This window comes from Rhinopithecus bieti, unplaced genomic scaffold, assembly GCF_001698545.2.
Source record: "Rhinopithecus bieti isolate Rb0 unplaced genomic scaffold, ASM169854v2 scaffold_3043, whole genome shotgun sequence".
NCBI lineage: Eukaryota > Metazoa > Chordata > Mammalia > Primates > Cercopithecidae > Rhinopithecus > Rhinopithecus bieti.
The window spans coordinates 558,244-585,917 of record NW_016804580.1 but is presented as its reverse complement, the minus strand read 5'-3'; the positions used below and the strand labels follow the sequence as shown (position 1 = coordinate 585,917).

Below are 27,674 nucleotides of genomic sequence, written 5' to 3'. Positions count from 1 at the left end.
GAGACTGGGTAATTTATTTAAAAAAAAGAGGTTTAATGGACTCACAGTTGCACGTAGCTAGAAAGGCCTCACAATCATGGCGGCAGGCAAGACAGAATGAGAGAGCCAAGTGAAAGGGGAAATCCCTTATAAAATCATCAGATCTCGTGAGACTTATTCACTACTACGAGAACAGCATACGGGAAACTGCCCCCGTTATTCAGTTATCTCCCACCATGTCCCTCCCACAACAGGGGAAGTTATGGGAGCTACAATTCAAGATGAGATTTGGATGGGGACGCAGCCAAACCACATCAGCCACCAGACACTAGCAATGGACACAGCCACAGCCCTATCCAAGAAGGGAGCAAGAACAGGTAATGCGCGGAATTCTTCTCCTCTGTGGGTACCTCTACTGCTTTCAGTGGAGAGAATGGAAGGTGGGACCCTGTTCTTTATTGCTAACAGAAGAATGAGCAGAGCTGTTCTTCTGAAGCCTGAGACCAAGAGCCAGAAAAAAGGAAACTCCTATGCTGAAAGCATTGCCTAGCTTCCAAGAGTCTCCTTGGTTTGCTTTTCATAGTTGCAACAATGGTGTAAAATGACTATCCCGTGTCAATGACAAATGAGGCACACTGCAGAGACTGGCAGGATATTGTGTTCTTTTGAGGGGCCTCTAATCTCCTGGCATTCTCTGGGGACACCACGGGAGAACTACAAAAGGATTATCATAACTCTTAAAGAATCATCTCTGCTCAATGTTTAAGTGAGAACAGCATTACAGACAGCATTTAGCACAATGGATGGCCCATAGCAGGATTCTGTAAATGTTTATGGATGGATGGATAAATGAACTTGACTGGAAAGAATGTACATGTTTTAGAGCTGCTTTGAGTCTGAAAACACAGGTGAACAGATTTAGAATATGTACTCTCTGGTGGCATTAACAGAAGAATTAACAACTGGCAATGTCTTTTGTACTGTGAGAACTCACTTGCCTTCTTGGTTATGGCAAATCACAGCATTCTGGGGATAATGGTTGCTCATTCTCCCTGTCTCAGTTTCTGTTGGCCTGGGAGACCTCAGAACTACTTGGAGGCTCGGTTTCAAAAAAAGAAGTAATAACACTTTTTAAATTGGAACACACTAAGGATAAAGATGTGTTCTCTAAGTGCTCAAAGTGACTTTTACCAGCAAGCTGTGGAGCAATCCAGCATAAACCTATTACAAAAACAAAATTAGCTGTCCTTCCTTTGAAATTATTTTTACCTTCATAGGTAAAGTCTCTGTGGCACTTGCTATGCTATTCTTGAGTTCTTGTTTAGGTAACAGATGAAGTTAAACCTTTACTTCTTGGCTTGTTCTTTTCATTTCTTGAGAGGGTCTCGCTCTGTTGCCCAGCCTAGAGTGCAGTGGCATGATCGTGGCTCACTGCAGCTTCAGCCTCCCAGGTACAAGTGATCCACCTCGCTCAGCCTCCTGAGTAGCTGGGACCACAGAAATATGCCATCTCACTTCACTCATTTTTTTGTTTTTAGTAGAGATGAGGTATTGATATGTTGCCCAGGCTGGTTTCAAACTCCTGGGCTCAAACAATCCTCCTGACTCAGTCTCCCAAAGAGTTGGGATTGCAGGCATGTGTCACTGTACCTGTTAATTTGTTTGTCATTGACACATGATAATCGTTTTATACCACGGTTGCAACTATAGAAAGCAATCCAAAGAAACTATTAGGGCCTGGGCAGTGCTTTTCTGCATAGAAGTTTCTTTTTTTTCTGGCCCTTGGTCTGATGCTTCAGGAGAACAGCTCTACTTATTCTTTGTGTTTTGTTTTGTTTTGAGACAGGGTCTCTCTCTGTCACCCAGACTGGAGTGCAGTGGCATGATTATAGCTCACTGCAACCCCCGACTCCCAGGCTCAAGCGATCCGTCTACTGCAGCCTCCCTAATACCTGGGGCTACAGGTGTGTATCACCATGCCCAGATAATTTGTGTATGTTTTGTAGAGACAGGGTTTCACCATGTGTCCCAGGCTGGTCTTCAACTCCTGGGCATAAGTGATTCACCTGCCTTGGCTTCTCAAAGTGCTGGGATCACAGGCATGAACCACTGTACCTGGCCAGCTTATTCTTTAGGTAACTTATTTCATGCAGTTTTCATTATGCATTAAAATGAAAATGTTCTTTTATTACATTTGATTATCAGTTTTTATTATTTCACTACTATATAGTACTTATTATTTATCAGTTTATTATACATTAGTATTTATTATTCTATTACTTATTGTTATTAGACATAATTATAGATTAAAATCAAGAACTTGGAATGTTTAAATGTATGTATACTTACTTGCCATAAAATGGAAATTATATTTATTATGTATATCTTGACATTGCTTAGAAAAATATGTTTTCCTCTCTTGTTTAAGTATATTAGAAACATAAATAATTCCTGATTCAATAGGCTAATTCTCTAATTCAATAGGTTTTTTTTTTTTTTTTTTTGAGACAGTCTCACTCTGTTACCCAGGCTGGAGTGTAATGGCCTGATCTTGGCTCACTGCAACCTCTGCCTCCCAGGTTCAAGCAATTCTCATGCCTCAGCCTCCTAAGTATCTGGGATTACAGGCATGCACCACCACACCTGGCTAATTTTTTGTATTTTTAGTAGAGATGGAGTTTTGCCACGTTGCCCAGGCTGGTCTCGAACTCCTGGCCTCAAGCAATCCACCCACCTCAGCCTACCAAAGTGTTGGGATTACAGGCATGAGCCACCGTGCTCGGCAGGTTAATTTTGTATTTATACAAATAACAGGAGTTATAAAGTATCTTCTGTGCCACCAAAAATTAATGTTCACTTACTGTATTTCAAAAATGGCTTAGAAGTGGAGTTGGGTGACCATGGAATTTCTGTAATTTAAAATAAAAGTGGATGTTATTTCATTGTCCCCCAAAAAATTGACTCCCCTACAAAAAAATGGACACAGATGGGATGACATAATGCTTTCTGAACATATCACTATTTCCCCAAGAGGAAGAAAAGCTAAAAGTTTACCAACTGCAAAAATGTGACAAAGCTGATATTCCAGGAGCATGTATTTGGGCCACTTAGTCTGAGGACCTCGGTTTTCTCATTAATAAAACAAGGGAGTTGAACAAAGTGATTTCTAAGCTTCCTTCCAGATACAAGTTGTAATGGTCTATGTGGAGAGATGTTACATGGGCTGTAAATGACCTCTCCAGAACTTCTCCATTTGTTCACATCTGTTTAAACATTAAACGAGGTAGGGATATATGTATAGTAGAAAATCAGACAGACCATTTTGTTACAAGGAATGTGAAACCTATTGATATCTTTCTCAATATGAATTCTTTCTCTAATGTCCCATTAGGCAAACCATACTTAAATGAACCATATTCCAGTATTTACTTTACTATAAACTTAGTATAAACAACAGATTATTACAAACAGATGCATGAAATAAAAATACCTCACAACCCAGAAGTTCCAGATTGTTATTTATTTATTACCATTCTTCATACTGCTTGTGAGTAAGAATAGAGGCACAAGAATAAAATAATGGTGTCTTTATAGTAGCCCTCAGATACATGATGCTGACTGCCTAAGCAACTGAAAACGGTTGGCTATAGCCCAAACAAAAGTTTATAAAATCCACTATCTAGGCATATGCGTATATATGTGTGTGTGTGTATATATATATATATAATATATACACATATATGTGTGTGTGTCTATATATACACACAGTTTTTAGTTTCCAATAATTACAACACAACTACAGAAACTACTCTGAAACTTTTGTGCCCACTTAACCAGGAATAATTTTATTCTTTAGTGGATGGTGAAATAAGTGTTTAAAAAAAAAAAAATCGATAACCTGGCCAGGTGCAGTGGCTCACGCCTATAATCCCAGCACTTTGGGAGGCTGAGGCAGAAGAATCGCCTGAGCCCAGGAATTCAAGATCAGCCTGGGCCACATAGTGAGACCCCACCTGGGCAACATAGTGAGACCTCACCTCTATTATAAAAAATAAGAAGAAATCGCTGGACACAGTGGCTCACGCCTGTAATCCCAGTAATTTGGGAGGCTGAGGCAGGCAGATCACTTGAGGTCAGGAATTTGAGATTAGCCTGGGCAATATGGTGAAACTCCATCTCTAAAAAAGTACAAAAATTAGCCGGGTGTGAGGGCATGCCTGTAATCCCACCTATTTGGGAGGCTGAGGCAGGAGAATCACTTGAACCTGGGTGGCAAAGATTGCAGTGAGCCAAGATCATGCCACCACACTCCAGCCTGGGTGACAGAGCAAGACACTGTCTCAAAATAATAATAACAATAATAATAAATGAGGAAGAAGCAGAAGTGGAAGGAGAAGAAGGAGAACCAGCAGCAGCAGCAGCAAGAGAAGAAGGAAGAAGAAGAGGAAGAAGGAGGAGGAGGAGGAAGAGGAGAGAAAACAAAAAGTCATAGCTGGGCACAGGAGTTCAAGCCTGTAAATCTCAGCACGGTGGGAGGCTTAGGCAGATGGATTACTTGATGTCAGGAGTTCAGGACCAGCCTGACCAACATAGTAAAACCCCACCTCTACTAAAAATACAAAAATTAGCTGAGTGTGGTTGTGCACACCTTTGGTCCTAGCTACTCGGGAGGCTGAGGCAAGAGAACTGCTTGAGCCTGAGAGGCGGAGGTTGCAATGAGCCGAGATCACACCACTGCACTCCAGCCTGGGTGATGTGTGTGTGTGTGTGTGTGTGTGTGTGTGTGTGTGTGTATTTATATAAATTATATATATCCCACTGGTGGTTCAAACTGATTTTAGGTGATATATGGGCATTTGAAGCTTTTTTAAACAAGTTTTTATTTATTTTAATGTGTTTTAGAAAAAAAGTAATCAACATTGTAAGCCTGTGATTTCATAGATATTACTGTTTAGGATGGAGCTAAAGTAAAAAAGTGGATTGGTTTAAAGAAAAACTATTAAGTAATTAGTGGTAAAGGTAGTATACAGGCATAGCAAACACTCTGGAAGATGATACAAGCATAAATCAAGTTTCACAAGAACTGATGAAAATTATACTGAGTTTCCAAAAATTAAAGGGCTTAGCAACATCTCCACAGTGTCTTGTAATGAATTCATTTTATTTCATCTGTTAAAGGACTAACTCCTTTTCTGGGGAGTAATAACCCTCCCAACACATCAGATATATAGCTTTGACTTCTAATTAGGCAGAGAAAGCTATCATCCAATTTTATTTACTTATTTTTGAGATTGTGCCTAATCTGGGCTTACTGCAACCTCTGCCTCCCGGGTTCAAGCGATTCTCCTGCCTCAGCCTCCTGAGTAGCTGGGATTACAGGAGCGCACCACCACATCCAGCTACTTTTTTTTGTATTTTTAGTAGACACAGGGTTTTGTAATGTTGGCCAAGCTGGTCTCGAACTCCTGATCTCAAGTGATCCACCCGCCTTGGCCTCTCAAAATGCTAGGACTACAGGCGTGAGCCACCATGCCCGGCCTATTATCCAGTTTTAACTCTTAAACCTTGTGATGGTTAATATTGAGTGTCAACTTGATTGGATTGAAGGATGCAAAGTATAGTTCCTGAGTATGTCTGTGAGGGTGTTGGCAAAGGAGATTAACATTTGAGTCAGTGGACAGGGAGTGGCAGACCCAGCTTCAATCTGGGTGGGCACCATCTAAGCAGCTGCCAGTGTGGCTAAAGTAAAGCAGGCAGGAGAAGATGAAACAACAGGCTTGCTGAGCCTTCTGGACTTCATCTTTCTCCTGTGCTGGAGGCTTTCTGCCCTCAAACATTAGACTCCAAGTTCTTCAGCTTTTGGACTCTTGGACTTACACCAGTGGTTTATCAGGGGCTCTTAGGAGTCACCACTTGGTTAAGCTTACAATAATCCACTGTCATTCTCCAAGATCCATCTATCTTCTGCACAGGCCAAATAGGAGAGTTGAACAGGGATGTGGTGGGAATCACTACCCTTGCGTCTTTCAAGTCCTTCATGGTGGCACTAATCTCTGCAGTCCCTCCAGGGATGTGATACTGTTTTTGATTTACTATTTTTCTAGGTAGAGGCAGCCCTAATGGCTTCTATTTGGCCTTTCCCAGCATAGTAGCCCTCACTCTACCAGTCAGAGAGCCACTGTGGGGGTTCTGCCAGGCGCTAAATATGTTTATGCCAATTATGCATTCTGGCACTAGGGAAATGACCACATGATGAGTCCTGGGACCCACTGGACCCACTGTCAGTCAGACCTGAGCTAAAACTCTATTAAAAGATGCTCTTCCAGCTACTCTTGGATAAGGGTTTCAACAATAATTTTCTTTTTTTTTAGATGGAGTCTCACTCACTCTGTCACCCAGGCTACAATGCAGTGGCGCAATCTTGGCTCACTGCAACCTCCGCCTCTTTGCTTCTGCTGTCCATTATGGTAACGATGCCCACCTTGTCTTTGATGGTTGAGTGTTGCCACTTGGCCTCTGCCACCTTGGGATCCAATTATTCCCACTGCACTTAAATTTTGTAGTTGAGTGACTGTGGTTCCCACTGTAAGATCTGGCATACAAAGAAGAGCAATCACAGAGCTCTTCAAGGATGCAGGTGCTCCTCTCACAAATCTTTTTCACAAGGTATTGGTGAAGGACATCTTCTGGGCCCTTCCAGCTGGAAAATTGGTAGGTCTAAAGTGACTAATCCACTCTAATATCTTAATCTCCCTAAGCCCTTGGATCCCTTCCTCTACACTAAACCAAGGGAAATCTGGCATTTCTAGCTCACACACAGTGGGTCATCTTTTGTTCCACATTTCAGCTAACCAAACAAATAAACTATTAGAACCTTTTCTAACTCCCTGAGTTGCAACATTAAATGCAGAATCCCTGCTTAGTGGGCCCAAATCAGTAAGTTCAGCATGACCCAACTTTATGTTCCATCCACCATTGTCTCACACCCTTAATATCCATTCCCATGCTTGTTCTCCAGATTTCTGCCTATATAAATCAGAAAACTAAAGCAATTCTTTTGTAGTGTAGTGCACCTCCTTGTGGGTCATACTCTGAACCTCATCTCTAGGGGCCTACTAGGGCCTTAGTCTAGTTATATATCTAGAAGCAAATGGGTTTTGAGAGTGGGTCCTGAGGAGAATCAACATTGTCTTGCCTGGCAACTGCCTCAGGAGAGGCCATCATCACTGTTGCCTCAGGTAGTGCATCGTTAATCTCCTCAGACAAAGGGGGAAAGGCTGTTGGCAGCATGGGTAGAAGAGGGAATGTTGCCACCACTGGGGATGGGAAAGCTGTTTCCTCTGGTAAAAAAAAAAAAAGGCTCATAAGAGTTTACAAGCTCAGTGTCCCCAGTTTCATCTGGGTCTTCCCACACGTCCCCATTCCAAGTTGCTGGGTCCCATTCTTTTCCAGTCAATGCCCTCACTTTGACAGCAGACATCTAATGAGACTGAGCTCCACCTTTCATTGCAGGTCAGCCACTCACATGATAAGAGCTTGTGTCTGATTTTCCACAATTTGAGCCCTTTGTCTACAGAGATAAGACTCTCCCTCAGGGCAATCTTAGAAGACCTGAGGCTCAGTATGTGCTTCTGGAGCTGGAAGTTCGAATCCCTGAACTCATTCATCCTTTGCTTCCTTTACCTTGTCCAGTGAACTTAGTAGTAACCAACCAACTTTATTATATTCCTTTATTCTCCACATATGGTCAAAGGTATTATGTACGGAGTCACTAAACCCCTTGCCCCTCACGAGTGGTGAATCAGGAGTGTCAAATGCATCTCTTTTGCATAACTCTTTAAACAGTTCACACTAAGGACTATCAGCGTTCTCCATACTATTAGAAGTAGAGTACTCAGCATTTTTGGATGTCATCAGATTAAGCACTCAACTCTAGAAACCCCAAAACGAACTAAAGAACTCCATCCTTTTTAAACTCCAGCCCATTTATCAAGTGACCTGAAAGGCTGCCAGTTTTGAATGGGGTCCAGAACAGGAGAAGTCTCTGCAACAGGTCCAGGTTACTGTGCTAGCTGCCCCGCCACTTGGGCCATATGACCCAGCAGATCCAACGGTGCTTGGGGTGTCAGTGGCAGATAGGGATGCTGTTTGGAGCCTTTGGCAGGCCCCCATAGGTGAATCACAGCAGAGGCTTCAAAGATTTTGGAGCAAGGCGCTGCCATCCTCTGCAGATAACTAGTGTCCTTTTGGGAGACAGCTCTTGGCCTGTTACTGGGCTTTGGCAGAAACAGAACGTTTAACTATGGGTCATCAAGTCACCATGTGACCTGAACTGCTTATCATGAACTGGGTGCTTTCTGACCCACCTAGCCAGAAAACAGGGTGTGCACAGCAGCATTCCATCATCAAATGGAAGTGGTATATAAGTGATCGGGCTCGAACAGGTCCTGAAGACACAAGTAAGTTACATGAGGAAGTGGCTCAAATGCCCATAGTCTCCACTCCTGCCACCCTGCCTTCTCTCCCCAGCCTGCACCAAGGGCTCATGGGGAGTTCCCTATGATCAGTTGACAGAGGAAGAGAAGACTAGGGTCTGGTTCACAGGTGGTTCTGCACAATATGCAGGCATGAATATATGCAGGCATATATATAAATATGATGTATAGTGTAAAGAATATGGACCAAGACCTTATAGTCAGAGATAGTATAGCCGCTTACAAAGCTTTCCAATATTTACAGATAAAAACTCTAAAATTTAATACCTCATTCTTTGTATAGAAACAACTTATAAAAAATTGTCCTTAATGCTAATGTGAAATCGTTATGTAATATAGTAATAATGAATGTAAACCTATTTTGACCAAGGTATTACTAACACAAAAATAAAAACAGAGAAGTGAAAACAGGTTAACAAAAAAACTGGTGTCACTACATAATGCATTACGAAAATTCCACATAAAAAATATTTTACAGGCTTAGTGCAGGGGCTCACACCTGTAATCTTAGCACTTTGGGAGGTTGTGGCCAGAGGATCACTTGAGGCCAAGAGTTCAAGACATTGAACTGAGCAACATAGTGAGAACTTATCTCTACAAAAGTTAAAAAAAAAAAAAAAAAAAAAAAAAGTGTGGTGGCATGCACCTGTAGTATCAGGTATTTGAGAGGCTGAGGTGGGAGGATCACTTGAGCTATGATGGCACCACTGCACTCCAGTCTGGGCGACAGAGCAAGACTCTGACTCAAAAAAAATAGAAAAAAAGACCAGGTATGGTGTCTCATGCCTGTAATCCCAGCACTTTGGGAAGCCAAGGAGGGCAGATCGCCTGAAGTCAGAAGTTCAAGACCAGCCTGGCCAACATGGCAAAACCCTGTCTCTACTAAAAATACAAAAATTAGCTGGGCATGGTGGCGCACGCCTGTAATCCCAGCTTCTCGGGAGGCTGAGGCATGAGAATTGCTTGAACCCAGGAGGCAGAGGTTACGGTGATCCAAGATCGCACCACTGCACTCTAGCTGAGGCAACAGAGGGAGACCCTGTCTCAAAAAAAAATAAAGAAGAAAAAAGACAAAGAAAAAAATCTTTTACAATCTTGATGGTCTATCAAAATAAAAAAGAAAGAATTTTAAAATTAAGCCTTTTGACCTCACCATGGCAACAATAACTAGCAGCAACAGTCCATGAAATGTTTCTAATGCTAAGAAACTATATATGTTCTTTAATATATATAACAAATCTAACAATTAAATTCAATACACAAATAGAACTACGTAGAATCCTCATGGAGAATATTTTAAACTTGAACTTTTAGCTTGAAATATTTTGATCTCTCTATCCAACTACAGTAACAGGCAAGAGTGAAAAGATAACACTTGGGAAGAATGAACGTCAACAAGGGGCCCTGCACCAGCCTGACCAACATGGTGAAAACATGTCTCTGGTAAAAATACAAAAAATTAGACAGGCATTGTGGTACACGCCTTTAATCTCAGCTATTCAGGAAGCCGAGGCACAAGAATCGCTTGAACCTGGGAGGCGGAGGTTGCTGTTAGCCAAGATCACACTGCTACACTCCAGCCTCGGCAACAGACCAACTCTGTCTCCAAAACAAAAAAAAGTTGGGGGGGGGGTGGCGTGCATTGCGCATCTATTTGTAAGAGCCGAACCCCACCCCCGAACATTCAAGATCAACTATGGCTGCAAGTCAAAGTCTCAGTAATGTCAGTATTTGAAATAGCAAATTCTTTACCACTTATGCACTGAGGTGCTCCGAAATATTTGGCACACAAGAGAAAGAGGAATACTCTTGAAGATGTACTTTACTAAATGATAACGGGGCAAGCTCAAAGCAGCACCGAAGCAAAAGGGAATCATCTGTGTTAGGCCTGACACTTATGCAGAAATGTGAGCGAGACTCACAGGCCCAGGACAACTTCTAATCCTAGATATGGAGGCTGAGAGGACTTGGATGGGCTTTGGCCATGCCATCCCCTCAGGAGGCAGTGTCCTCTGAAGAACACCCAGGAGAGAGCGTGGCTTCCTTGGTGTCAGCCTGTAGGATCCTTCCTCCAACAGCAGGGAATGTTTTTAGAGAAGGTATTGAGCTGAAGGCACTAGCCACTCATGGTGCATCGGTGCATCAGAGGCAAGTGGCCTCTTTGTAAGTTTCCGTGATCACTGAATTTGCAACATGGCTAATAGGCTCTGAAATCAAAGACTGAACTTAGAGACACTGCAGCCTGAGAGCCTGGGAAACGCTAACTAGGAGAAAGGCACTGACTCATGGAAGTAATAGACATGTCATATGTCAGAGAAGGATAAATAAAAACATGTCTCAAATAATCTAGGCCAAAACTAGTAAAGATGCTCTTCCAGCTACTCTTGGATAAGAGTTTCAATAATAATTTTTTTTTTTTGAGATGGAGTCTCACTCACTCTGTCACCCAGGCTAGAGTGCAATGGTGTGCTCTCAGCTCACTGCAACCTCCGCCTCCCAGGTTCAAGCCATTCTCCTGCCTCAGCCTCCTGAGTAGCCAGGATTACAGGTATAAGCCACCACGCCCAGCCTCAACAATACTTTTCTACAGAGGGATTGGTAGTTAAAACCATACTCAACTTACTATTGTCTAACATAGGCATGCATACCTCATTTAATCTGTGCCTTATGTAGGTATCGAATTTTGCATCACAGGAGGCCATATATTTCATTCATTTATTCTCCTTTTTAAAAAATAACTTTTATTTAAACTTTTAATATGGACATTCTCAAAATTCACAAATGTAGAGAGTGTAGTATAGTGAACCCCTACGCATCCATCACAGCTTCAACAATACATTTCCACTTAAAACAGTTTTAAAGGGAAAAGTGTTTTACAGCCCATTCAAAACCTCAAGTTTTACAAACTATATACTCTTACATACCCACGTAACAACCCTCTAATATTTCTGACTACTAATTTACTACAAAAGATTCTTTTAAGGATTAAAAAAAACCCTATTATTCTATTCTGAAGGAACATTGTAAAAGCTCATCAGAATCAAAGATAGTATGCATTATAGATATGGACAGATAATGTCAAACTGAGGCCTTCTGTGCCTTCACATTCCCCAATATTTATTTGAATATAAGAGCTTTGCTAGCTGGGTGTAGTGGCTCATGCCTGTAATCCCAGCACTTTGGGAGGCCAAGGCGGGAGGATCACTTGAGCCTTGGAGTTGGAGACCAGCCTGGGCAACAGAGTGAGACTCCATCTCTACAAAAAATTTTTTTTAAATTAACCAGGCGTATCCCTGTGCCAGGAGCCAACCTGGTCTTCCCAAAGAGTAGTACCCCAGTGAAAACAAAAGCAAGAGAATAAAGTTCCCTGTAGGTCCTCTGTCCAAAAAAAAATAAATTAACCAGGCATGGTGCTGAGCACCTGTAATCCAGCTACTCAGGAGGATCACTTTAGCCCACAAGCTCAAGTAAGCTATGATCACCACCACACTCAAGCCTGGGCGACAGAGCAAGACACTGTCTCAAAAAAAAGGAAAGAGGTGGGGTGCAGTGGCTCATGCCTGTAATCCCAGCACTTTGGGAGGCTGAGGCAGGTAGATCACGAGGTCAAGAGATTGAGACCATCCTGGACAACATGATGAAACCCTGTCTCTACTGCAAATATAAAGGTTAGCTGGGTGTGGTAGCACATGCCTGTAGTCCCAGCTACTCGGGAGGCTGAGGCAGGAGAATCGCTTGAATTCGGGAGGCAGAGGTTGCAGTGAGCCGACATTGCGCCACTGCACTCCAGCCTGGCAACAGAGAGAGACTCCGTCTCAAAAAAAAAAAAAGAAAGAAAAGAGCTTTTTTAGCTTCTTAGGCTCACATCTCTTCTCAAAGACCTTTCTGTTTTCAGTTGATAATATCGTGACAATTATAAGACACAACATATTTAAGCAAGATAAGCACAAGATACCACTTTATAGAAAGAGCAGATAGGACCACAGCATATTCTAGAGATCCTCTTGTCCTTTTTGATGGTACACCTAAGTACATGGACTCATCATAGTAAGTGTCTGATTTGGAGAGGAAACTTTTTGGTAAAAATATCTGCCAGTTGTTATAGCAAATATTTGGATGTTTGTGGTTCAGACTGCAAGGTACGCTTGATTATGTACATTTTTTTCTTAACTGCTTGATGAACTCTATCCAATTCATTTAATAATGTTGCTTCCCTTTTTTACCTAATTCAAAAATGTTTAAAGTCACAAGCATTAAGCTCTCCTCCAAGTAATGTTAGTTAAAAAGAAGTTCCTGAACTGAGGACATTCTCCAAAGATGTGTAGTCGTCACTTGGAAGGTCAAATTTAACAATCAAAGAAAATAACTCCAAAAACAGCAGTTTCCAAACAGACCACTACTATTGCAGGGAAGCATTTTGGGCTCAATTGTGTCTCCCCCCAAAATTTGTGTGTTGTAGCCCTAACCCTCAGCACCTTAGGATGTGGTTGTATTTGCAGACAGTCTTTACAGAAGTAATTAAGTTAAAATGGGGTTGTTAGGTTAGGTTCCAATCCAATAGGACTGGTGTCCCTATAAAAGATTAGTACACAGACATGCACAGAGGGAAGACTGCCATCTGCAAGCCAAAGAGAGAGACCTCAGAAGAGGCCAACCCTGCTGACACCTTGATCTGGGACTTCCAGCTGCCAGAACTGTGAGAAAATAAATGTCTGTTGTTTAAGCCACTCAGTTTGTGGTATTTTGTGATGGCAGTCCTAGGAAAACAAATATAGTGAGTAATGAAGGTCATCTAATCTAAGCTACAGAAATGGCCCTTAATGACACCTGGGGGCTCTGATTTATTTATTTTTTTTGAGACAGTCTCACTCTGTCACCCAGGCTGGTATGCAGCGGCACTATCTTGGCTCACTACAACCTTCACCTCTTGGGTTCAAGCGATTCTCCTGCCTCAGCCTCCTGAGTAGCTGGAATTACAGGTGTGTACCTGGCTAATTTTTGTATTTTTAGTAGAGATGGGGTTTCGCCATGTTGGCCACACTGGTATCGAACTCCTGACCTCAAGTGATCCGCCCGCCTTGGTTTCCCAAAGTGCTAGGATTACAGGCGTGAGACACTGTGCCTGGCCTGCAGGCTCTGAATTCATAAAGTGAGAAGAAAATCTGTCAAAAGAGCTAGCCAGGCACATGCAAGTCAACCTAATGCTTTATTTATTTACCTATTTAATAGAGATGGGGTCTCACTATGTTGCCCAGGCTGGTCTTGAACTCCTGAGCTCAAGCAATCCTCCCGCCTTGGCCTCCCAAAGTGCCAGGATTACAGGCATGAGTCATCATGCCTGGCCAACCTAACACTTTTAAACAAATTCTGATGACGATCAGATGACAGCTCAGGGTATGGGCTCTGACCAAATAAATCTTTATTTCAATTACTCAATTACATGATCTGGCTTTATCTGTCCTCCAAATTGTTAGATAGCAAGACTGATATTTTTCACCTTTAGATACGCAAGGAATGTAGGCGATGAGACATGTCAAACTGTGAAGGCATAAACATAAGATAACTTTGAAAATTTAAAAAATATTTTTAAAAATCAACACAAATAATTTTGAAAATAGTAAGCCACATCAGGAAAGAAATTTTGTGGGTACACAATAACACAAGGATTTTGTGGTCACAATGGGCTTTCAGTTACACAAAAGAGCATGAAATTAACAATATTTACCAACATTCTCTTCAAAGTGCTTTTCAGACACCAAATAATTACCCAATTAAACCATTGCAAGATAAGCTGCTATTACTCTGGATTTAGTGAAAAGAACTAATAATTATTCTTTTAACAGTTTCTGTGAAGAAAGAACTCAGTGTTTACCATATACAAGTGAGGACATCCCACCCTTTTAATGAGTAGGGACAGGAAAAAAAAAAGGCTGATTATGTAAGTGAATTCAGTGGAGGACAGAGATGACTAAGAACCACAACCTGTGAAAACAGAGGATTTAATATGTAAAGCAGAGACCACCATTGGCAAAAGGCTATTTATGAATACTGCCAATACTTAGCATTGCCGACTGACAATAGGAGATCTTCGGTCATGTCCTGAACAACATAATTCATCACACTAGTGCTTGGGGCAGTTATGTCCAAGCAATTTATCATCATCATATCACTCGCCTGAGTATGAGAGGGGGAGAACTTTGATTGTTAACCTCTAGGGAGACTGGATTTATAGCCAGCATCCCCTAAGAATGCAGCACAGCTCTGCCCAAAGCACAATGCTCCCTGCTTGCCTTCTGTTTAACTCAGAATAAAAGAGTGAACACATTGCCCCCAGGACATTAACAGCAAAACCTAAGTCTGATACTCTTAGATTGGAAATCAGATAGCCAGGAAATCATATTTAAAGTACTCTTTGAAGCTGCCTGAAAAAAATGTATTAGTCAATGGTAAGTATGGATGATTCATTTCAAATGTCCTTCAGTGACAAAATAATTTCTGAAATGCATCCACTGATAACTGCATTTGGGAAGAATCATCTTTTCACAACTCACCCACAAACATTCCTCTGTATTGGAAAACTTGGAAGTGCACTGAAAATTGTTAAAAATATATAAATGGTGTTTTCAAAAAATGAAAGTCTTGATTCCTATCCCTTCCAGGCATAGAACCTTAACCCATTTTACACTTTAACTTGGTCTGCCCTTACAAAATGTAATTAAACATCTAAATGTCATTTTTGCCACTTTTGATTAAAATCACAAAGCAGACTGGAGCATGATAGGAACAGCACACCTGCCATCTCCCACACAGTAAAAGGAGCATGATTCATAGGACAAGCCTCTTTAAGGGCCCTCCCCGCAGCTCCCAAGGTATCTGGTAAACCAGAGCCAGAAATCCCCACATACACGCAGCTTATCTGATAATACTCATTACACAGGCTTGACCAGGCTAGGCCACAGTAACACACAAATCCCCAAATCTCAGGGTCTGAACACAACAAAAGTTTATTTCTAGCTCATCATATATGTCTAACACGGGAAGGCAGGGGCCTCTACTCACTGTCCTCTTTCTGTGACCTGGGCTGAGACTGCTGCCTCTATCTGGATGGTCACTGTGGCAGAGGGAAAGTGATTGTGACACATCTTTCACTGGCTCTTAACACACTTTTACCTGGAAGTGACACAGGTCACTCCACTTGTGTTTCATTAGCCAAACAAGTCACACGGACATACCTGCCTGGAAGGAGACAGGGAAATGGCTGACACAGCTCACACTGAGCAGGCAGAGAGGTATTTGTACTCAGGCGGTTATTGTTTTGACAAAATAGGCAGAACCACAGAGCCAGTTTATGCCAAATGGAACCAGATATTTTATTTTTCTTATTCTTTCTTTTCTTTTTTTTTTTTTAATTAAGAGATGACGTCTATGCATGAGAAGCCTTTTGTTATAAAAGTGTTATTAAGGGCCGGGCTTGGTGGCTCCTGCCTGTAATCCCAGTACTTCGAGAGGCTGAGGCAAGTGTATCACCTGAGGTCAGGAGTTCAAGACCAGCCTGATCAACATGATGAAACTCCGTCTCTACCAAAAATACAAAACAAATAGCTGGGCGTGGTAGTGCATACCTGTAGTTCCAGCTACTTGGGAGGCTGAGGCAGGAGAATCACTTAAACCTGGGAGGCAGAGGTTGCAGGGAGCCAAGATAGCGCCACTACACTCTAGTCTGGGCAATAGAGTGAGACTCTGCCACAAAAAAAAAAAAAAAAAAAAAAAAAAAAGTCTTACTAGGAAAACCTGGACCACTGTAAATACACTAGAAAGAACAGCTAAAGAAAACAGAACAAAGCCACATTTGATGTACGAAAAAGTATTCAACAACTATCTCAGTCAAGTTCCTAGGGATACTGAGCAGACTAGAGCTTGATCAGAAATTCTCAGTATTGTTACTATATGGCTTACTAGGGTATTTAATAGATTTGAAGTTGGCTGGGTGCCGTGACTCACACCTGTAATCTCAACAGTTTGGGAGGCCGAGATGGGAAGATCACTTGAGCCCAGGAGTTCAAGATCAGCCTGGGCAACAAAAGAAGACCCCCATCTCTACAAAACTAAATAAACAAATACATATGTTAAAAAGAAGATATTTGAGGATAAACATTCCTCCTGTATGAACACTTCAAAGCACACGGAAGCAAAGGTGGACGTTTACCAAGCTCCTCTCATGCTATACAGTTCATCATTTTGTCTTTAAGCTTAAATCCGAGAGCAATCTCTCAAACCCCTGCATCAGGGCTGCTTACTCAACTTAAAATAGTCACAGGGATGTTATGGCCAAGCCCTGGCACTGAGTACGGTCATGTACTTCTCCAGATTCTACATGATCTATTTTTGTGCTCTCTTGCTCTCTGCTTCTATTTGGCTCAAAATTTACTGACACTTCAAAGGATATTAAATTGCGTTTTTTTTCAGAAATGGTTCTCACTGTAGTCATATTCAAGGTATTTTCTGTCCTTCACAGGTAAGGGGAAATTTGCCCAGTGAAACTGATCTTTCCGTAAGTCCTTCCAGAAAAGCCACTGTCCTGATTTTCCTCCTGTCTCACTAGCCACCTTCTGGCTGGATCCTCCCCTGCTGACCTCTAAAACACACATTTACTGATTTTTGATTGAATAAACAGATCCTTCCTGACTACCTTATAATTTCAGCAGCAAATATGACCCAAAATTGGAAGATCTCTGAATCTATTCTGGTTTGAGGGCTGTCCAATTAAAAAGGAAAAAAACTGGCCCAAAATATCATTAAATGGTAAAATCAGGATCTTCTCTTCATAAATCCATAGATTATTAGATCCACTAGAGACTTAGAGACCACTTACCTTTTTTTCTTTACTTTTTTTTTGAGACAGAGTCTTCTTCTGTCACCCAGGCTGGAGTGCACTGGTGTGATCTCAGCTCCAAGCCACCTCTGCCTCCCAGGTTCGAGCAATTCTCCTGCCTCAGCCTCTCGAGTAGCTGGGATTACAGGCACACCCACCACTATGCCTGGCTAATTTTTTGTAGAAAAGGGGTTTCACCATGTTGGCCAGGCTGGTCTCAAACTCCTGGCCTCAAGCAATCCACCTGCCTCACCCAAAGTGCTGGGATTACAGGTGTGAGTCACCGTGCCTGGCCTGAGACCACTTACCTTAATGTGTCTAGAAAACATAGGCAGGCCAGGCACAGTGGCTCACACCTGTAATCCCAGCACTATGGGAGGCTGAGGCAGCCAGATCACCCAGGAGTTTAACACCAACATGGGCAAAATGGCAAAACCCCATCTCCACCAAAAATACAAAAAATAAAGTAGAAAATAAAAACTAGCCGGGCATGGTGGTGTGCACCTGCGGGAGATTGAGCTGGGAGGATCACCTGAACTGGGGAAGTGAAGGTTGCAGTGAGCTGTGATAGTACCACTGCACTCCAGCTTCGGTGAAAGAGTGAGACTTAGTCTTAAAAAGCAAAAGAGGCTGGGCGCGGTGGCTTATGCCTGTAATCCCAGCACTTTGGGAGGCCGAGGTGGGTGAATCATGAGGTCAGGAGTTCGAGATCAGCCTGGCCAATATGGTGAAACCCTGTTTCTACCAAAATTACAAAAATTAGCTGTGTGTGGTGGCGCACGCCTATAGTCCCAGCCACTCTGGAGGCTGAGGCAGGAGAATCGCTTGATCCCAGGAGGGGAGGTTGCAGTGAGCCAAGATCGCGCCACTGCGCTGTACCCTGGGCAAGGACGAGACTCCGTCTAAAAAAAAAAAGCAAAAGAAAACCAACTTGTCGAAAGTCACTGAGCTGGAACCAGAACTAGAATAGGGCTCTACTCATTCTGGGTCCAAAGTTCTTTAAATCAGCAACCCCTCTTACTGCCTATGTAAGGGTATACCTTTAGTTCCTGTTGACTTGTGATGTACAAAGAATGAGGTGGTCTAAGAGTAAGAGCACACAGGCTGTGGAGTCAGAAAGACTCCACCTTTAAACTTTGTTCCCATCTGTAAACTTCCCAACAGTGTGGCCTAATCTTTCTGTACCCTTAGGTTTGTCGTTATCACTAGAATCCTTCACAGGATTGCAGAGTGGATTAAGCAAGAGTGCACAGGACTCAGACACATGACCGCTGGTGATCAGCTTTTACAAACTGTCAAAAAATATAGACCTGTAATGCCAGCACTTTGGGAGGCCAAGGCAGGCAGACTGATTAAGCCCAGGAGTTCAAAACCAGCCTGGGCAACATGGAGAGACACTGTCTACAAAAAATACAAAAATTAACCGGGCATGGTGGCACGTGCCTGTAGTCGCAGCTACTCCGGAGGCTCAGGAGGCTGAGGCAGGAAGTTCGCTTGAGCTCAGAAGGTCGAGACTGCAGTGAGCTGTGATCGCACCAAATGCACTGTAGCCTGGGCAGCAAAACGAGACGCCGAATCAAAAAAACAGGAAAAAAAAAAGCTTATTAAAGGAGGCTTAGCAGGGAATAACCGCCCCCACCCAGCTCAGCAAACCGATGACGCCCCGGGGCATTGCTGTCGAGTCAAAGGGAGCTAGAGCCGCAAGGGACCAGCGCTCTTCTCAACGTCCCTCAAGCACTTAGGGAGAGGCGGCAGGGCCCACGCGCCAGTGGCTTGAAAATCCTTCCTTCCGGCAGGACCCTCGCGCGGAACTCTGCGGCGAACTCCGGCCGCGCGGACTCCGCCGTCGGGCCCCACTCTTCCTACTGGGCCCACAGTTCCGGCTCCTGCTCTGACTCCTGAGAGCCTTACCTCGGGTACAACGCGCCGCCTTCTCCCCTGGGAACTTCCGCCAGGCCAACTTCCCCGGCCGTTTTAGTCTCCTCTCTTCACTCCCACTTCGCCCTTTTGTTCTCTCCCCGCCCCTGGCCCGAGGTCACGCCCTCACGGAGTCCTAGGACACGCCCCGTGGGTCCTCTTCGTAGGACACACCCTTCAAACCCTCGCCACGCCCCACCCTGGTCCCGGGCCCTTTCCCGCTAGTCTCTGCCTAGCCACAGCCTCTTGCAGGCGCTGTCTGACTGACTGTAGTTTGGCTGAATGAAAAAAATTCGGGGCTAGATCCCCAAACGGAAAGAAACTGTTGCATTTTCCCCAGATCCCAGTTCTCCATAGAACAGCCTGGAACAAGGGAGCATTCCGTAGCTCTTTTAGTTTTCCCCAAGAATAAATCGGAGGTGGCGCGCTGGCAATTTGATGTCACAGTGGGTTCTGGACCCTCATGCTGCATACGGAGAACTTTGGTTTTGTGTTCCCACTTGTCACTGTTTCCTGCCCTGGGGCCGCGTTTCTTTCTCTTTAGATTAGAGTGCGGTGCTAGAGAACTTGAACTGGCCCTGGTACTTGCTGTGACTGAAATAAACTTAGTGAGAAAGTGTGAGTCTGTTGGCAAAACATGATGCTTGGAGCAGCTGCCACAATGAAGAGTCATACCTTTAGGTATTGTAGGGGGCCAAGGGCAAAACTCTTCTTCATCCTCTGAAGGTTTGCTGAAAATCAACTGACAAAAGGCAGTTTCGCAGTAGAAAAGGCCTACAAATATACTTGATCATAGCTTTATGTGACCCAGGAGCCTTCCGAATGAAAACCCAAAGATGCAGGGGAAACGGTCCATTTTTTTTTTTTTTTTTTTTTTTTTTTTTTTTTTTTTTTGCTTAGGTTCAACAAAGTATGAACCGTCATGTATTCAGCTGGTGCAAAAGTAATTGCGGTTTTAATGGCAAAACCACAATTATTTCTGCACCAACCTAATAGATACTACTACGATGGCATAAGAAGGGTCTGCTCTAATGCTAATAGACTCAGTGACAAAGCCCTGTCTGTTTGGATTCTTTTTGGCTTTTCTGTGCAGTGTTCCTTTCTTCTGGGTATAGGGCAGGACCCTTTCTGGAATGAGGTCTTATGACCTACAGTCAAACAGAGCAGGCCAGAGAATTTCTTTACGGCCAGTTTTGACACAGAAAGGCAGGGGTTACGTAGAGTCAAACTTTTAGGTTTTAGGCTTGGCTTTGGGGATAGGGAGGTTCTGGCTTCTGTGAATCACCTTGGGGAAGAGGGATTCCAGTTTCTAGAATGAGGGGCCAGAGGCAGGAGGACATGAGGTTAGAGAGAGCTGCTTCTAAGGCCTTCATTTTGGGGTATCATTTTCTGAACCCCAACAATATTACACTGTAATCAATTATTATTATTTTGAAATGGCTCTGTTGCCCAGACTGGAGTACAGTGGTGTAGTCATAGCTCACTGCAGCCTTGAACTCCTAGGCTAGAGGGATCCTCCTGCCTCAGCCTCCTGAGCAGCTGGGACTACAGGTAAGCACCACCACACTCGGCTAATATTTGTAATTTTTGTAGAAATGGAGGTCTCGCTATGATGGCCAGCCTGGTCTCAAACAGCTGAGCTCAAAGGATCCTCCCACCTCAGCCTCCCAATGTGTTAGGATTACAGGCACGAGCCAAAGCACACGGCCTAGTCAATTAATTTTATCCTGAATCCTGAGAAAAAAAAAAGAATAGGTATGCAGATGGGCAGAAGCTACAGATGTCATTTCAAAGGAAAGTAGAGATTTAATAATAATAATAGATGATGCTTATGGGGGCCAACTCTGCCGGGTTTTGTAATGGGTGTATGGTATTTTGTTTAAGATTTTGAGCAACCTGCATGTAGCAGGAGCTATTTCCCTCCGATTACAGACAAGAAAACAGACTTAGACAAGCACCTTGTTCAAGGATAGGACTAGGGACCCAGATTAGTTGATATCAGTCACTACACTATGCCTTCTTAGTAGAGAACGGGGAACTTTTGTTTGTTTATTTTTGAGACAGAGTCTTACTCTGTTGCCCAGGCTGGAGTGCAGTGGTGCAATCTTGCCTCACTGCAGCCTCCACCTCCTGGTGTCAAGGGATTATCCTGCTTCAGCCTCCTGAGTAGCTGGGATTACAGGTGCGCGCCACCAGGCTCAGCTAATTTTGTGTAATTTTAGTAGAGATGGGGTTTCACCATGTTGGCCAGGTTGGTCTCAAACTCTTGACCCCAAGTGATCCACCCGCCTTGACCTCCCAAAGTGTTGGGATTACAGACGTGAGCCATTGCACCAGGAGCGAATGGGGCACTTTGATAGGAGATTAATAGAAATAAATTAATTCATTTAAATCAGAAAAAAGGAGAAGAAAAGGATATGCAGGTCTTGTTCTCTGTTTTTTGTTTTTTAAGGGTAAAAGTACAAGAAGTTATTTAGAAAAGGGGTTGGTTGGTAAAGGACAGTCAGGGAGAAGATATTGAGGAAAAAATTGGTTCTTAAGGAGGGTGGCTGGGTAAATCCTAGAAACATTAAAGGGATAAAAATAAGGTCTAAGAGTAGAAGAGACAAGAATAAATGGAGGGGTTAAGAACCGCAGAGGCATGAGTGCCTGGATATTAGTAGCAATGACTTGGGTGCACACTGAGATTCTATAATGAGGAGAAGGATCCGGATCCAGGGAGGCTTCTGAAGTGATTTCAGTGCTGGTTCCCACTTCGTGTGTGCTACAAGTGTGGAGCCGTATAAATGTGTACCTGACAGTGGGTGTTAACGAGAGGCTCGAAAGTCGATTATTTATAATGTTACGTATTTCAGTAGTCCATGCTGCCAGATGTTAAATGATACATGAAGTCCTTGTTAAAAAATGACTTCAGGCCAGGCGCAGTGGCTCATGCCTACAGTCCTGCCACTTTGGGGGGCCAAGGTGGGCAGATCAGTTGAGGCCAGGAATTGGAGACCAGCCTGGCCAACATAGTTAAACACCGTCTCTACTAAAAATACAACAGTTAGCTGGGTGTGGTGGTGCACGCCTGTAGTCCGAGCCACTCAGGAAGCTGAGGCATGAGAATTGCTTGAACCTGGGAGGTGGAGAGTGCAGTGAGCTGAGATCACGCCACTGCACTTCAGTCCAGTGACAAAGAGAGACCCTGTCTCCAAAAAAAAGAAAAAAAGAAAAAAGAAAAAAAGAAAAAGAAAAATAAACTTTAGTGTTTTCTTTATCGAAGTTACTAAATTCTCCACTGCCCACATTAAATCCACTGAGTAAGATTTGTGATGGATTTCAAATGCAGGCTCTTATTTCTGTGGCTTTACTCCTTAGAAAGATAGTGGTAAAGAGATTTTATTTCTCTTTTGAAAGAAGCAGCTACAAAGAAACTTCAAATTAATATGCAGCAGATTTATTTCAGGAACTTTCTCAAACTATTGTGTACAGGTGTGTTCAAAGAAACACAGAGGCCAGGTGTTGTGGCTCATGCCTCTAATCCCAACAGTTTAGGAGGCCGAGGAAGTCAGAAGTTTGGCCAGTCAGCCTGGCCAACATGGTGAAAACCCATCTCCCCTAAAAAAAAAAGAGAAACTACAGGCCAGGTGCAGTGTCTCATGCCTGTAATCCCAGCACTTTGGGAGGCCAAGGAGGGTAGAGCACATGGCACAAGGTCAGGAGTTCAAGATCAGCCTAGCCAAGATGGTGAAACCCTGTCTCTACTAAAAAAAAAAAAAAAAAAATTAGCCAGGCATGGTGGTGGGCACCTATAATCCCAGCTACTTGGGAGGCTGAGGCAGAGAATTGCTTAAACCTGGGAGGCGGAGGATGTGTTGAATGAAGATCATGCCACTGCTCTCCAGCCTGGGCATCAAACTCTAACTCAAAAAAAAAAAAAAAAAATTAGCTGAGCGTGGTACCGTGCGCCTGCAGTCTCAGCTACTCGGGAGGCTGAGACAGGAGAATCGATTAAACCTGGGAGGTGGTGGTTGCAGTGAGCCAAGATCGCACCACTGCACTCCAGCCTGAGAGACAGAGTGAGACTCCATCTCCAAAAGCAAAAACAAAAACAAACACAAAGAACAGTAGTGAAAATCATGTAAATCCAATGCACAAGAATGGAAAACTTTTTAGCATATAGCATCTGTGTACATACTGTAATCCTATTTCACTAAGCACTCTTGTTAGTTAAGCACCAGATGCTATAGTATGTTTTTATGAAAGTAAAATAAACATTCTTCATTACTGGCCTCAAAATCTACTAGCCCTGGGATAGGTGGACAAGAATGGGTGAAAAGTGTCCTTGATGATGTTCTGCTGTCAAACAGGATAATCTGGCATCAAGCGTGTGCCCAACTTTATTTTTCAGTCTTTCTTCCTAGAGAAGCTTAACTTGGAAATAATTTTTGAAACTGAGAATATCAATGTACTGTCGTATGTCTGTGATGAAATAGCAAAGTTGAAAATCACATTATTAAGGAACCGGGTTTCCAAATCAATGTCTCAGTTAAAGGTTTAGTTCAAATGCACTCTCATTTCTACAGTACTTGCTTTTCATTTTCATAGTATCTTTGAATTTTGACAGTACCTGTACCCAGGAACAGTAAATTGGCAAAAAGAATGAAATCAAAAGCAAACATCCAAAGCCCCTGCTGTTTGGGTTAAACTTCTAGAAAACACCCAGGTTTTCATCACCCTAGTTAGTTGTTTTAAATATTTACACAAAACTAGTCTATAGAAACAATCTGGGGAGGACACAATAGAAAATAATCCAGATAATTATCAGATAAGCAGCAGGAAAAAAATGCAGAACCTGTGATGTCAATTCTATCAGTAATGTTGCTGTTAGGTTTTAATTGTTAATTGGAAGCTGAAATTTATAGTGCTGCAGAGATTTTCTTGGTTTAATTTTGAGTCATGGTGTGATAAGCCATTCCTATCATTTAGAGGACATCTATTAGATACTAATGTCACAAGAGAACTAGAACAGAACTTTCAACACACAGATCTTTTTCTATCAAATTCCTATTCTTTGTATCCCCCAGAAAATACAACTAACTATTCAAGGTATATTATTATTTCACTTAGAAGCAAAGGAAAAGAAATTTAAATCATTCTAGATTTTTTTTTTTTTTTTTTTTTTTTTTTTTGAGTTGGAGTCTCTCTCTGTCGCCAGGCTGGAGGGCAGTCTCAGCTCACTGCAACCTCCGCCTCCTGGGTTCAAGTGATTTTCCTGACTCAGCCTCCCGAGTAGCTGGGACTACAGGCACGCACCACCATGCCCAGCTAATTTTTGTATTTTTAGTAGAGACAGGGGCTTCACCATGTGGGCCAGGATGGTCTCCATCTCTTGACCTCGTGATCCGCCTCCCAAAGTGCTGTGATTACAGGCGTAAGCCACCGTGCCTAACCTCATTCTAGATCTTAAAGGGCCAAACTGAGAACACATAACCCGCAACTGAGTGAACCTTTCATCCGGGACTATGTCTTCATCAGTAAGTTTTTACAACCTTTTGTAGAAGCCAACTACAAGTTTGTCTTAAAAACTATTTTGACTTCATAGCTGCTGTGGATAACGGGGAGGCAATTCCTCAAAAAATATCCATCATAATTGCCAGGTGATCCAGCAATTTCACTTCTTGGTGGAATTCTACCCCAGAAGTAAACGCAGGAGCTCAGTGTTTTTTTTATAGCATTATTCACAGTAGCCAAAAGGTGGAGGCAACCCAAATGTCCAATAGATGAGCAGATTAAAAAAAAAATAATAAAGTGGCATATAGGCACAACAGAATAGTATTTAATCTTAAAAAAAGAATAACATTCTGGGCCGGGCACAGTGGCTCATGCCTGTAATCCCAGCACTTTGGGAGGCTGAGGTGGGTGGATCACCTGAAGTCAGGAGTTCGAGACTAGCCTGGCCAACATGGTGAAATCCCGTCTCTACTGAAAATACAAAAAATTAGCCAGGCGTGATGGTGGCACCTATAATCCTAGCTACTCGGGAGGCTGAGGCAGGAGAATCACTGGAACCCAGGAGGCAGAGATTGCAGTGAGCCAAAATTGCACTTGTTTCTTGTTGCCCATTGCACTCCAGCCTGGGCAACAAGAGCGAAAATCCGTCTAAAAAAAAAATAAAATAAAAAAGAATAAAATTCTGATAATGCTGGAGCTTAGATGAACTTGGAAGACATTTTGCTATGTGATATAAGCCAGACACAGAGCAGACATTGCATTATTTCACTTCTATGAGATACCTTAAGTAGTACCTTTATAGAGATAGAAAGGAGAAGGGTGGTTACCAGGGGCTGAAGGAAGGAGAAAATGAGGAGCTGTTATCCATCTGGGATAATAAAAAAAGTTCTGGAGAGCAGCAGTGTGCATACTTGTACAACAATGTGAATGTACCCATATTGAACTATACTTCAAAATGGCTAAAACCAAAAAAAAAAAAATAAAAGGTTAAAATAGTAAATTTTATGTTATGTATATTTTGCCACAATAAGAAATATTTGACTTTGGATGGCTGTGTAGATAACCAACAACAACTTGAATTAGAACACCTATTACACTCACTAATATTTGCTTATATATATATATTTTTTGAGACACTGAGGCTGAAGTACAAGGCAAGATCTCGGCTCACTGCAACCTCTGCCTCCCGGGTTCAAGCAATTCTCCTGCCTCAGTCTCCTGTATAGCTGGGATTACAGGCGTGTGCCACCACGCCCAGCTAATTTTTGTATTTTTAGTAGAGATGGTGTTTCACCATGTTGGCCAGGCTGGTCTTGAACTCCTGGTCTCAAGTGATCCACCCACCTTGGTCTCCCAAAGTGCTGGGATTACAGGCGTAATCCCAGCCTATATATTTTTTTAGCTTAGCAATTTCTTTTGGTATCTGCAACTGTGCCCAGACTATGTATTTTCTTAGCTTAGCAATTTCTTTTGGTATTTGTGACAGAGACTTAATGGTATTTGGTGACTGTGCTCACCCAACCCATTTCCCACTCCTCCTGGACACATGGCTACACTACATTTCCCAGTCTTCCTGGCAGTTAGGTGTGTTCCTGCCACCACATTTCAGCCAATGGGATGTGGGAGAAGTAGACATGTTCCTTTCAGAACCGACCCATCAACAATCATCCTTCCTCTCTTTGTTCATCTGTGGGCTGGCTAAAGAGAATTCTCTAGGACCTGTGGAATGCAGCCGCAGGAGGGCAGGGCGCTATATTTGAAGAGCTATGTGAAGCAGAACTCTCCTACCAACCCTAACATCTGATATAAATATAAATGATATAAATAAGAAACATAGGCCAGGCATGGTGGTGCACACCTGTAATCCCAGCTACTCAGGAGGCTGAAACAAGAGAATCGCTTGAACCCAAGAGGCAGAAGCTGTAGTGAGCCAAGATTGTACCACTGCACTCCAGCCTGGGCAACAGAGCAAGAGTCTGTCCCCCCCCCCCCCAAAAAAAAAGAAAGAAAGAAAAAAGAAAAGAAAAGAAAGAAAAATGTAGTTTTATTGTCATAAGTCACTAAGATTTGGGGATTATTTGTTACAGCAGATAGCCTACCTTAATTAATATGGTATTTGTCCTAGTAAGAGAATTCGAAGAATCTGTATGCAAATTGAAAACTGCCTTTCTTTAGCCAGCCATTAATAACTAATATTAAATAGGTCCCAGGATGACTTCCAAATCCTTGGGAGAATTATTTAAATACTAGAGGCATCTATTAGCACACGATAATGTGATTATTGGTCTCTAATAAACACAGTGTTGAGAACTGGATTAATTAAACAGAAGGAATTAAACCCTCAAAAAGATGGCCAGGAAGCTATTTATTAACTGGAAGCTCAACCATGTGTATCTGTGAAGAACGCCAAATGGTGGTGTTCTCAGTGTTGAAAAACAATGTGGTCTGGAACCAAACATTGCAAGGATAAGTTGAATTTATAAATCAAAGTCGTTGACTTTTTTTCTTTAAGTAATATGAATAATTTGTTTTCATTTGAAGGTCTTCCAAAAAAATTTTCTGCCATGGAGTTAGTTAAAATTCTAATCAGAAACTTTGTTTAATAGTGTTTTTAGGCCAGGTACAGTTGCTCATGCCTGTAATCCCAGTGCTTTGGGAGGCTGAGGCAGGAGGATCACTTGAGTCCAGGAGTTCAAGAGCAGCCTGGGCAACATAGGAAGAGCCTGTCACTACAAAATTGAAAAATTAGACATTAGGCGGGCATGGTGGCACGCACCTGTGTTCCCAGCTATGTGGGAGGCTTAGGTGGGAGGATCTCTTGAACCTGAAAGGTCAAGGCTGCAGCGACCCGTGATTGTGCCACTATATCCCAGCCTGGGCAACAGAGCAGATACCCTGTCTCTTAAAAAAAAAAA

General features: G+C 42.7%; 1 protein-coding gene across 3 annotated transcripts in view; it reads right to left on the bottom strand.

Moving 5' to 3' along the window:
* PTER (phosphotriesterase related) overlaps positions 1-19,362 on the bottom strand; it is an 82,098-nt gene extending 62,736 nt beyond the window's left edge. For 2 of the 3 annotated variants that reach the window (XM_017869184.1, XM_017869182.1), the window contains exon 1: positions 19,258-19,362. The gene's annotated coding sequence lies outside the window, so the exon portion shown is untranslated. Of the gene's footprint in view, positions 1-16,833; positions 16,836-19,257 lie in introns of all 3 variants that reach the window. The other variant, XM_017869183.1, reaches the window with a different exon arrangement.
* Between the last annotated feature and the right edge of the window lie 8,312 nt (positions 19,363-27,674).